Source organism: Bubalus bubalis, chromosome 7 (assembly GCF_019923935.1).
Source record: "Bubalus bubalis isolate 160015118507 breed Murrah chromosome 7, NDDB_SH_1, whole genome shotgun sequence".
NCBI classification, from domain to species: domain Eukaryota; kingdom Metazoa; phylum Chordata; class Mammalia; order Artiodactyla; family Bovidae; genus Bubalus; species Bubalus bubalis.
Genome location: NC_059163.1, coordinates 97242536 through 97255626, shown reverse-complemented (window position 1 = coordinate 97255626; position 13091 = coordinate 97242536).

Below are 13091 nucleotides of genomic sequence, written 5' to 3'. Positions count from 1 at the left end.
TGTATGCAAGGGGCTAAAACTGGAGAAGATGCCATCTCCCTCCTGCCACATTCCCCCATAACATGGCATACCAGTCGAGGGTCAGGTGGATCAGCACAGATGTGACGGTTGTCTCACATAGAGGGAGCCCTGAACAAAAGGCACTGGATGTTTTACAGGCCCTGAATAGGGGAGGAGAGTGAGGGCGAAGGGCTAGGAGTGGAAAGTTGCTGGGTACTGAGTTCGAGTAGGAATAAATACCTTCAAGGTTTCCCACTTCTCCTCCCCAATAAGGAGATATTAGCACACTCACCTGCACAAGACCTCTGGCTAAGGCCTCAGATAAAGAGAACTAGGAAGGAAGTCACTGAAACTGGGACTGTGAATATTAGAAGCATAAACAGTCAGAGGGGCAATAATAGGTCCTCACTGTGACTGTATACCAAGTCTAGTTGGGGAGGACAGCTTTCCCTCATGAAACCCGTCAAGTAAAGTCTTTGTAATTGCCTAGGGGCAAGCCTGAAAATCATACGTATATCTTGTGGTCCATTAGGTCTGAGTGTGGTAGAGATATCCATGGAGGATATATTGAGTTTGGGACAAGCTCTAGTAGAAGAGTCACAGTGTAGACACTTATATTCTGGAGCAAGGCTGTGTACTTCACCATAAAGAACTGATCTGGTTGGAAAAAATAGGTCCAGCTGTACTGCTGGGTCTTAATAGAGACCAAACATCTGACCATAGTACACCAAGTGACTCTGCAGCCTGAACTAAGGATTTGCAGATCAGTTTAGTTCAGTCACTCAGTTGTGTCCAACTCTTTGCGACCCCATGAACCGCAGCACGCCAGGCTTCCCTGTCCATCACCATCTCCAGGAGTCCACCCAAATCCATGTCCATTGAGTTGGTGATGCCATGTCGTCCCCTTCTCCTCCTGACCTCAGTCTTTCCCAGCATCAGGGTCTTTTCAAATGAGTCAGCTCTTCGCATCAGGTGGCCAAAGTATTGGAGTTTCAGCTTCAACATCAGTCCTTCCAATGAACACCCAGGACTGGTCTCCTTTAGGATGGACTGGTTGGATCTCCTTGCAGTCCAAGGGACTCTCAAGAGTTTTCTTCAACAACACAGTTCAAAAGCATCAATTCTTCGGCGCTCAGCTTTCTTTATAGTCCAACTCTCACATCCATTCATGACTACTGGAAAAACTATAGCCTTGACTAGACGGACCTTTGTTGGCAAAGTAATGTCTCTGCTTTTTAATATGCATCTAGGTTGGTCATAACTTTCCTTCTAAGGAGTAAGTGTCTTTTAATTTCATGGCTGCAATCACCATTTGCCGTGATTTTGGAACCCAGAAAAATAAAGTCTGACACTATTTCCACTGTTTCCCCATCTATTTGCCATGAAGTGATGGGACCAGATGCCATGATCTTCGTTTTCTGAATGCTGAGCTTTAAGCCAACTTTTTCACTCTTCTCTTTCACTTTCATCAAGAGGCTCTTTAGTTCTTCACTTTCTGCCATAAGGGTGGTGTCATCTGTGTATCTGAGGTTATTGATATTTCTCCTGGAAATCTTGGTTCCAGCTTGTGCTTCTTCCAGCCCAGCGTTTCTCATGATGTACTCTGCATAGAAGTTAAATCAGCAGGGTGACAATATACAGCCTTGACGTACTCCTTTTCCTATTATTTGGAACCAGTCTGTTGTTCCATGTCCAGTTCTAACTGTTGCTTCCTGACCTGCATACAGGTTTCTCAAGAGGCAGGTCAGGTGGTCTGGTATTCTTATCTCTTTCAGAATTTCCCACAGTTTATTGTGATCCACACAGTCAAAGGCTTTGGCATAGTCAATAAATCAACCAAGCCATAAAGCTGGGTAGGGCTGCAGTGTTCCACTGTGTGTAGAAGTGATACATCCAGACTCAAAACAGAAATGACATGACTTGCACTGATGATGACTCGAATGACCTCATGGGTGGTTCCTTATGCCTGATGGATAGGCCTGATACCTACCTGGGCTGATGCAATATGTGTTAGAGCTGGCCATAAAAGGACTGCTGCCACTCACAGTCCTACTTAGGAGTGGCCCTGAATGACATTGCTGAAGGGAAATCTGCCCAGTGCACAGACTTGTGAACTCTGTTTATTTTTCATTTCATGTGGAAGGAGAGGTGGCTTGAGGCATAGTTATATACTGACATTTGGGCATAGCCAAAAGTCTTGTTTGGTTCATCATGGCCTTGAAAAAATAAAATTAGAATACAGAGGATGTGGAGGTCTGGGTGGATAATATGTGCATGGACACTGACATTCGCCAGAGAACATGTGCAGAGGGGGCTCCTGACAACTAGGTACACAGAAAGACAGTCCTGTGAATTTTAGCTGGCCTCTCTATTCACTGTTTCAGTACTTGATATTGGGCTCATGAAGAGACTGGCCAGAGATGAAGGCTATGCATGAACCCAACAATACGGGCTTTCTCTCACCAAGGATATCTTACTGCCTCTTCTGATTGCCCAACCACCCGGCAGCAGAGAATAATTCTGAGCCCTAGATAAGGGTACCATTCCTTAGGAGGACTAGGCAGCCACCTGTTGGCACATTAATTACATTGGACCTCCTTGATTGGGGCATCAAATTGACTGGAATTAACACGAATTCTGTATATGTTCTGCCTTAACTGACTGCAGTATTTCCACTAATACCATCTGAGACTTTACAGAATTCTTTACCTCTTAAAATGGATATCCCCGCCACATTGCCTTAGAAAACAGACACACCTGAGTAAAAGGAGATGTGAAGACGGGCAGGTGAACTCATGGCCTTGAGAATCACTTATTTTACCAAGTACCCTATCACTGGAGCAGACAACTTCCTCTCAAAAACAAACAAAACTCAGTGGAATGGCCTGTGGCAGTTTCAGCCTGAGGACACACGGCACCTCATGAGGTTGTAGCACTTTCCTTCAGGATGTGGTATACGCACGGAACTATGGTCAGTATGCTTCCCTGCTGGCTCAGTGGTAAGAACCCGCCTGCCAATGCAGGAGACGGATTCGACCCCTGCATTGGAAAGATCCCCTGGAGAAGGAAATGGCAACCCACTCCAGCATTCTTGCCTGGAGAATCCCATGGACAGAGGAGCCTTGTGGGCTACAGTCCATGAGGTCGCAAAAGAGTCGGACACGACGTAGAGACTGAACAACGACAAAATGGTCAATAAATGGTGCTGTGTGTCCCCAGAACTACAATCCACAGGTATAAAAACCAGGATGTAAAAGCAGACGTAGGCGCTCTCCTCATCACTGTCAGTGACTCACTAATGGAATTTTTCCTGTTCCTGAAACTGTTGACTCTGTTAGGTCAGAAGTCTTCAATGCAGGGTTGGAGAAGGGGGCAGGGTTCCACCCATTTGGAAGTTGTGACTAATACTGTGGAGTCACTTGGGGTTTCTTGTTCTAGTGGACAAGCAGGTAAGGAGTGAGCTAATGTACTGACTGGGGTAATGAACTGATTATCAGATGAAGCTAGAGTTGCTACAATCCAGTGAGAACAGGACCCAGGAGAGGCACTGGAACATCTCTTACTACTTCCATGCCCACTGTTAACTATCAAGGGGAAATTACAGGTACCATAACCCAACAGAGACAAGACAGCCCACCATGACAAGATGCCCAATCGCCCTAGGATCCAAGGCCTAAACCAGTCAGTCCCTTGGAGATCCTGGCTTCTGTCATCATTTGTAATCTCCAGTGGGGCACCAAGCCACAGAACATGGGATCAGGCTTCCCCAGCAATTACCCAAAGGGGTTTTTCCTTCTTCCTCTGTCTTAATTCCTTTTGCCTACACTCTCACTATTCTGGGACTGTACCTCACAAAAATAAATAAATACATTTTAAAAGATGCGTAATTAAGGTATGCCTCAGTCACTGATTGCTAGGGTACTCAGGCAAAAACAGTATTCTCTCTCAATTTATATTCATTAGGCTACTCAATCATTTTAGGGCTGTCCAATAAAAGACATCCAGAGCAGTCTGATATAAATATTGTGTAATAATCCAAAGTAACTAAAAAATATCTAGTAGTCACATTTTAAAAAGTAAAATGAGAGCTTTCCTGGTGGTCTAGTGGTTAAGAATCTGCCTTGCAACGCAGGGGACACTGGTTTGATCCCTGGTCCGGGAAGATCCTGCGTGCCACGAGGCAACTAAGCTCCTGTGCCACAACTACTGAGCCTGGACTCTGGAGTGCAAGAGCCACAGCCACCAAAGCTCAGGTGCCTAAAGCCTGAGCTTTGCAACAAAAGAAGCCACTGCAAGGAGAAGCCCACGCACTGCAACTAGAGAGTGGCCCCTGCTCGCCACAGCTAAAGCCCGTGCACAGCAACAAAGACCCAGTGCAGTCAAAAATAAATGTAAATAAATATTTTTAAAAAGTAAAGAGGAAACAGGTGACATTTTAATTATCTTATTTAAACTAATATATTAAAATAATATTTTAACATGTATTCAATATGCTGTGATTATTGAGTATTTTGCATTCTTTTTTCACACTCAGACTTCAAAATCTATTGTAAATTTTATACTTACAGCATATCTCACTTTGTAAAAAATATTTATTTTGTTTATTTATTTGACTGTGCCAGGCCTTAGTAGCGTGCAGCACACAAGATCTGGTTCCCCAGCCAGGGACTGAATTTGAGCCCCCTGCATTGGGAGTATGGCGTCTTAGCCACTGGACCATCAGGGAAGTTCCTCACCCATCTCAGCTTTGATCTATATTCAATTTCACAAATTTTGCAGTGAAAAAATTCACATACCAAATTTGTTTTGGAATATTGGATGATAATTCTCTGATATTTCTGAACATCTTGTGAGTAGAGGCACTGGATTTTTTTTGTCCCAGACAATCTTTTCATAAAGGATGTTTGTATATCAAACAGCTCTGGAAGAACACCCATGTTCTAACTTGTGTAGTTAGTCAGAGAGCAAATTATTTCTTTTTCTATCTTTTTGTTCTGCTTAGGCCCTCAATGAATTGGATGATGTCAGTTCAGTTCAGGGAGGACAGTCTGATTTACTGAGTCTACAGATTCAAATACTGGTTGCTTTTGCAAAGACCCTCATCAAATCACCCAGATATAGTGTCTAACCAGTTACCTGGGCATCCTATGGCCCAGTCAAGTTCCACATAAAACTAACCATCACAGTGCACAGTTCAGTGAGTTTTGGCAAACATACATACGTGTGTAATCATACCCTGATTAGATACAGAACATTTCATTCTAGAAAGTTCTCTTGTGCTTCTCTCCAAATTCCTCCCATTCCAGGTGATGGCTGTTCCACTTCTAGAGCCATCGTTTAATGTTGTGTCTTCTTGGGTGTCATACAGATAGACTCACACACTATGTTTTTCTTTTTTAAAAATTTCTTTTGTTCAACACTGTTTTTCAGACTTATCCATGTTACTCACCCTTATTCTTGAAGGATATTTTCCTTGGTATAGAATTCTAGGGTGATAAGTATTTCTTCTCAGCATATTGAAGTTAATATTACACTATCTTCTGTTTCCGTTGTTGACAAATCTTCCATTTTTGCTCTTCAGTCAATCTACCTGTTGATGTGTGTGTGTGTGTGTGTGTGTGTGCGCACGTGCATGTGCACGCATACACTTTATTTGCAGAGGAAATGGCAGCTCTGTGTGGACCACTGGACTGTAGGTGGGCTATACACAGCCCTCCAAGCTGTTCAGGTGTGTAACCCTCCAGGCCACAAAAAGCAAATCATGTAGGATCTTTGATTTCCATGTCAAGGGGACTGCAAAAAGTTTATCACCTGGCCAAGGCTGCAATGTCACAGATGAAATTTAAGTTATTTTATTTTTAAAAATTTCTGGAAGTACTGATTTTGGTTATTTTTCAAATATGATTTGTCATTTTTTATAGTCTCTTGCTCTTTATTCATGTTTGAAACTTTTATTTCTGGCATAATGGTTAAGAGGAAAGACTGGAATTTCATTACCTGGATTTAAATCCTAACTTCTGCTATTAACCTTGGGTAAGTCATTTATCCTCTTTGTTCCTCAGTTTTCTCATCTGTAAAGCAGATAATCATGTAAGAATATGTTTGTTAATGAGTATATACGTTTGTTGATAATAAACGTGTAAGTAATAAGTATATGCTTGTAATGAGAATTAGGAGTTAAAAATTTAGAACAGTTCTTGGCACCGAAAAAGTATTACATGAGTGTTGGCTTCTGCTTTTTGTGGCTGATTATTTTGACAGGAAATTCATATAACATGAGATTAACTATTTAAAAATGTACAATTCAGTGGCATTTAGTGTGTTCACAATGTTGAACAATCATCACCTCTAAGTTCCAAGGTACTTTTATCATTCACAAGGGAGACCTCATACCCATTAAACAGTCAATCCTCATTCCTTTCCATGACACCCACCCCCATCCGTGGCACACATAAATCTGGCTTTTGTCAGATTTATTAATCTGATTTATTAATAAATTTAAGTATTCTAGATATTCATACAAATATAATCATACAATATATTTCCTTTTATGTCTGGCTCCTTTCATTTAGTGTCGTGTTTCCAAGATTCACCTATGTTGTAACATGTATCAGCCCAACATTCCTTTTTATGGCTGAATAGATGGTGATTGCAGCCATGAAATTAAAAGACACTTACTCCTTGGAAGGAAAGTTATGACCAACCTAGATAGCATATTCAAAAGCAGAGACATTACTTTGCCAACAAAGGTCCGTCTAATCAAGGCTATGGTTTTTCCAGTGGTCATGTATGGATGTGAGATTTGGACTGTGAAAAAGGCTGAGTGCCAAAGAATTGATGCTTTTGAACTGTGTTGGAGAAGACTCTAGGGAGTCCCTTGGACTGCAAGGAGACCCAACCAGTCCATTCTGAAGGAGATCAGCCCTGGGTGTTCATTGGAAGGACTGATGCTAAAGCTGAAACTCCAGTACTTTGGCCACCTCATGCGAAGAGTTGACTCATTGGAAAAGACTCTGATGCTGGGAGGGATTGGGGGCAGGAGGAGAAGGGGACGACAGAGGATGAGATGGCTGGATGGCATCACTGACTCGATGGACATGAGTCTGAGTGAACTCCGGGAGTTGGTGATGGACAGGGAGGCCTGGTGTGCTGTGATTCATGGGGTCGCAAAGAGTTGGACACGACTGAGCAACTGAACTGAACTGAACCGAATGTCATTGTATGGGTATATCACAATTTGTTTATTCATTCACCCATTGTTTCCATCTTTGACTATTGTGAATAATGCTGTGAACATTCATGTATAAATATTTATTTGAATATCTGTTTTTAATTCTTTTGGGTATATATCTTGTAGTGGAATTGCTAGGTCATATGGTTATTCTGTTTAATTTTTTTTAGAAATTAGCAAACTGCTTTCCATAGAAGCTCTATCATCTTACATTCCCACCAGCAATGTACAAATGGCTCCAGAGTCTCCAAATCCTCCACTAATTTTCCATTTTTAAAAAGTTATAGCTATCCCAGTGTGAAGTGGTACCTGATTATGGTTTTGATTTGCATTTCTCTAATAACCAATGATGTTGAGCATCTTTTACACATTTGCTGGCCACTTTTGTTTGGAGAACTCTTCTATTCAAATCTTTTGCCCATTTTTAAATTGGATTACTTACCTTTTGTTTGAGTTTTAAGAATTCTTTATGTATGCTGGATATTAGACACTTACCAGATATGTCATTTGCAAATACTTTGTCCTATCCTTTAAGTTGTCTTTTTGATAGTATACTTTGATACACATAAGTTTAAAAATTTGAGCAAGTCCAATTTATCTATTTTTTTCATTGCTTGTGCTTTTGGTATCATTTCTAAGAATTTATTGCTGAATCCAAACTAACAAAAGTGTATTCCTTTTTTGTTCCAAGAGTTTTATATAATTTTAGGTCTTTCACTAAGGAGTTTGATCCATTTTGTTAATTTTTGTATATAATGTAAGGTAGGGGCCCAAATTTGTTTTTTTTTGCATGTTAATATTCAGTTGTCTCAGCACCATTTATTGAAGAGACTATTCATTCCTCATGAGACTATTCACCATGAGTGGTCCTGGCATCCTGTTGACCACAAGATGTATATGAGTTTATTTCTGAATTCTCAGTTATATTCCATTGTCCTATAAGTTTATCTTCATGCCAGTATCATACTGCTTTGATTTCTGTAGCTTTGTAATAAATTTTGAAATTAGGAAGTATGAGTCCTCTTTTTTTTCACGTTTGTTTTTTTGTACTCCTTTGTAATTCTGTATGAATTTTTTTGTATCTTCCATTTCTGTAAAAACAATCACTGGGATTTTGATAGGGATTGTATTGAATCTGTAGATTGCTTTGGGGATCATTGCCATCTTAACAATAACAAATCTAATCCATGAACACAGATGTTGTTGTTTAGTTGCTAAATCATGTCTGACTCTGTGACCCCCTGAACTGCAGCATGCCAGGCTTCCCTGTCTTTCACTGTCTCCCAGGGTTTGCTCAAATTCATGTCCATTGAGTTGGTGACGCTATCAAACCATTTCATCCTCTGCCTTCTCCTTTTGACTTTAATCTTTCACAGCATCAGTGTCTTTTCCAATGTGTCTGTTCTTCTCATCAGGTGACCAAAGTTTTGGAGCTTCAGCATCAGTCCTTCCAGTGAATATTCAGGGTTGATTTCCTATAGGATTTACTGGTTTGATCTTGATGCCCAAGAGACTCTCAAGAGTCTTCTCCAGCACCACAATTCAAAAGCATCAATTCTTCTGCACTAAGCCTTCTTTATGCTCCAACTCTTACATCCATACATGAGTACTGGAAAAACCATAGCTTTGACTAGACTGACCTTTGTCGGCAAAGTAATGTCTCTGCTTTTAAATATGCTCTCTAGGTTGGTCATAGCTTTTCTTCCAAGGAGCAAGTGTCTTTTAATTTCATGGCTGCAGTCAACTATCTGCAGTGGTTTTGGAGCCCAAGAAAATAAAATTTGTCACTGCTTCCACTTTCCCCGCTTCCATTTGCCATGAAGTGATGGGACCAGATACTATGATCTTCGTTTTAAACAGATGAGTTTTAAACAGCTTTTCACTCTCTTCTTACACCCTCAAGAGGCTCTTTAGTTCACCTTCACTTTCTGTCATTAGAGTGTTATCATCTGCGTACCTATCATACCTATGACGGTTGTTGGTATTTCTCTCGGTGATCTTGATTCCAGCTTGTGCTTCATCTAGCTCAGCATTTCGCATGATGTGCTCTGCATATAAGTTAAATAAGCAGGGTGAGAATATACAGCCTTGTCCTACATACTCCTTTCCCAAGTTTGAATCATGAAGTTGTTCCATGTCTGGTTCTAATTGTTGCTTCTTGACCTGTATACAGGAACACTGGATGTCTTTCCATTTATCTAGGACTTTAATTTTTTTAGAAATATTTTGTAGTTTTCAGTATACAAGTTTTGCTGCTTCCTTGGTCAAATTTATTCCTATTTTATTATTTTTGATGTTATAAATGGAATTATTTTATTAATTTCATTTTGTAATTCTTCATTGCTACTTATAGTAGAAATACAACTGGGTTCCCTGTCAGCTTAATGGTTAGGATTTCAGGCTTTTGCTGCCAAGGCCCAGGTTCAGCCCTTGGTTGGGGAACTGAGATCATGCAAGCTGCACAGCTCAGCCAAAAAAAAAAAAAAAAGTACAACTAATTTGTGATTTTGTATCCTGTAATTTTGCTAAATTCAATTATTAGCTCCAATAATTTATATTGATTTTTCTGTCATCTGGAAAGGAAGAAAATTTTAGTTTGTATGACTTGATGTTTTTAATGTCTGAAACTTTTGCACATCAGTTCCTACTCATGATACAGTACTAAGTTCTGTTGTACTTTACTTTCTGGTTTTTAACTGTGAGCTATTATTGAGTCCCTACAGAGTATTTATTTACTTCCACCAGTACCAAGTTGCTGATTTGGAACAACTTTTAAAAATGTTCTGCTTGGGTTTTCAGACTATCCACGTAGTAAGATTTAGAGCTGCAAATTTTCACAAAGTCAAACCATTATTACACACTCTAAGAGAACATTCTCCTGCCACAAAGAATGAAGATAGACATGCAAACTCATCTGTCCGTATTTGGGATGGGTTTTTCCTAATTGACACCACTCTTTGGATGTATTCTGGGCTTTGCCAGAGTCATGAAAATGAAAATATACGAGTCTTCATTTGATTCTTCAGGTGTTCTTAAGATGCTAGCTAGTTTCTGATTATAGCCTGCTTCTTTTGGGCTCCTGGTTTCAATTTGGTTTGGGCTTGAGAGATTAATAACATTTATGTTTTTTACAAAAAGTGCTTTCCCTCCAGCGTTTCGTTGCTTTTTCACCTGAGTTGGTCAGTGTAATCATCTATACTGACATCCACTCACCGAGATACTTAAGAGTCAAGAAGCATCCATCAATTGTAGCCTGCCAGGCTCCTCTGTCCATGAAAATTTTCAGGCAATATTAGTTGGGCTAGTTTCCTTCTCCAGGGGATCCTGTCAACCCAGGGATTGAACCCACGTCTTCTGCATTGCAGGTGGGTTCTTCATCTGCTGAGCCATTGGGGAAGCCCCCATGTTAAGGTGGTTATTACTTAACATACCATGGTGCACTCTACTGTGGCAGTGCTGTTGGTATTTTATGTAGAATAGTTGAGATTTTATGTAGAATAGTTGAGAAAAATCACTGATAGGTTGACATTTGAAACCTAACAATTAAGGAAGAGCGAGCCATATTTTATCTTTGATAATCCCAGGTAAAGAATGATGGCAAACATCTTGAGGTAAGAAAAAGCCCACTGTGTTCAAGCCTCAGCAGAGGCCTGTGTGACTTGAGCTGAGGAAGCTGGTGGGAAAGTTATTAGGGATGAAGTGGTGGGAAGTCACTTTCAGCCTGTAAACTGCTTTTAGGATTTGGCCTTTATTCTGAATGAGATGAGAAACCATTAGGTTTGGAGCAAAGTGATGACATGATCCAATATGGTTTAAAAGGAATATGCCTGGTGTTGCATGGATGATAAATTGCTATGAAATGAAAAGAAGGGAGACCACTTAGGCTTTTACAATAACTGAAAACAATATAGATTTAGACCACATAGACAGACCATCATGGCAGCAGTGAAATGTGGTAAACAGGTAGATTCTGAAAAAAAGTTTTAGGTAGAACTGACAGAGAAGTTTAATTTGCAAGTTTGAGAAACGATGCCTAGGTTTGGGGCAAGTGCAACTGATATGTTTACACTTACGGAGGCCAAGAGGTAGAAACGTGTGTCTATAGCAGTCAAGTCGATCATTCTTTAGAAAGTGAGGTGGATGAATAGGAAGCTGCCCAAGTGTCCAGGAGTGATGGCTGATAATCATACGGTAGTGTTTAACTGTTCTTAAGCAACTAGGGATATCAAAGTATTTCACTGTTTGGCCTTAATTGATAATTTTCAAATTTGACAGGGTAAACAAGAAATCAAGTTTACACAGAGGCTCAGACACTAGTATGTAAGAATGAAAAGTAGTTATTTCATAAAACCATTTTCTACAATACAGAAAAAAATTAAGAGGACTCTTAAAAAACACATTATTTCATCCAGAACGTGCACAACCTGGCAAGAGAGAATTAACAATGGAATGTTAAATATCATATTCCATGTAAAAAAGCAACTATGAGGAACACTGTGTATCAGAATCTTTTTTTTTTTTTTTCAAAATGAGGCCAAGAAAGGAATACGAGTAGTTAGCAGGGTAGCAGGAAAGCATGTGAAATAGTGGTTTACTGGGAACCTGGAGGCAGGGGCTGGGGACAGCCAACTGCAAGCTTCCTAGCCTTTTGTGAACTTTTTCATCTTTTAACATAGAACACTTCAGGAGTGGGAGAGGCTGTCACCTTTCAAAATTCTGGTCCAAATATCTTTACCTTTTATTTTTCCATTACACCAGGGGAGAACAAAAAGTTTTAAGTTACCTTATGGTATGTTTAGAATCTGTTCAATTCAGACTCCAAACACCCTTAACATGACATCTTACCTTTCAACCCTCTCATTCTCCCAAAAGTTGCTTCAGCCAGAGTATGACCAGGGCTCAAATCCATATTCAGCTAGCTATCTAGCCAATCCTTAGCAGAAAACTCTAGCACCTGGTTACTCTTTTTCAACACTACTTGGCTATTAGTTGAATCACATTTCCCAGAATAAAGTTCTGTCTGTTAAGACTGCTACTTAAATTAGTTCATTGTGGGATGTTATTAATACATTAAGTAAACATGTAAATCAACCTATGGCATAATTCATAGTAGTATGAAGTATGTTAGAAATTTAACACTTGAGCATATATGTTCTTACAGCCATGAAAGAAGAGTAAAATAATCAGAGGGTCAAAGTACTTCTGCTGTAGTGTATACAAGGGAGAGCGAAGAACAGACTTCCAAGACCACTTTAATGGCTTCTTCAAACAGGCCATTGTGTCATTCCATAGTTTCTGAATCAGTAGGCCTGGAGTTTGGATTTGATCATTTCCATTTTAAAGAACTTCTCAAATGATAGTGATATTGCTGGTCTTGGGGTCACACTTTCAGAATCCTAAATTCTTTATAGACCAGTTTTTGTTACAACTGTAAGTTCAAAACAGAACTCACACACGACATTAAGTGTGAATTTCATGTTAGCTGGAATTACCAAGTAAGACCAGAGTGTCTTTAAACACAGACTTTAATGGTAACAATTCTTTAAGCTCAGTTAACCTTAGCTATTACAAGTGTTATGCCGATGTCAGTATTAGACAATATTTAGTGACTTGCACTGGGTTCCTCATAAAATAGAGACAAATTCACTTAAAACTATAATCAACAATCATTTAACAGTTTTGTTACGCCAACACAAAACATGGCTAATCTGAGTCACTTCCAAAATCACTAACACAGGATGGTCAATATCTGAAGGATGTCAACTAAATCATTAAAAAAAAAAAAAAAAAAAGTGAGTGTTTCACTACCCCTGAGACCACCAGTTAACTGTGGTTCATACTTTTAAAAAATTGTGAGTAC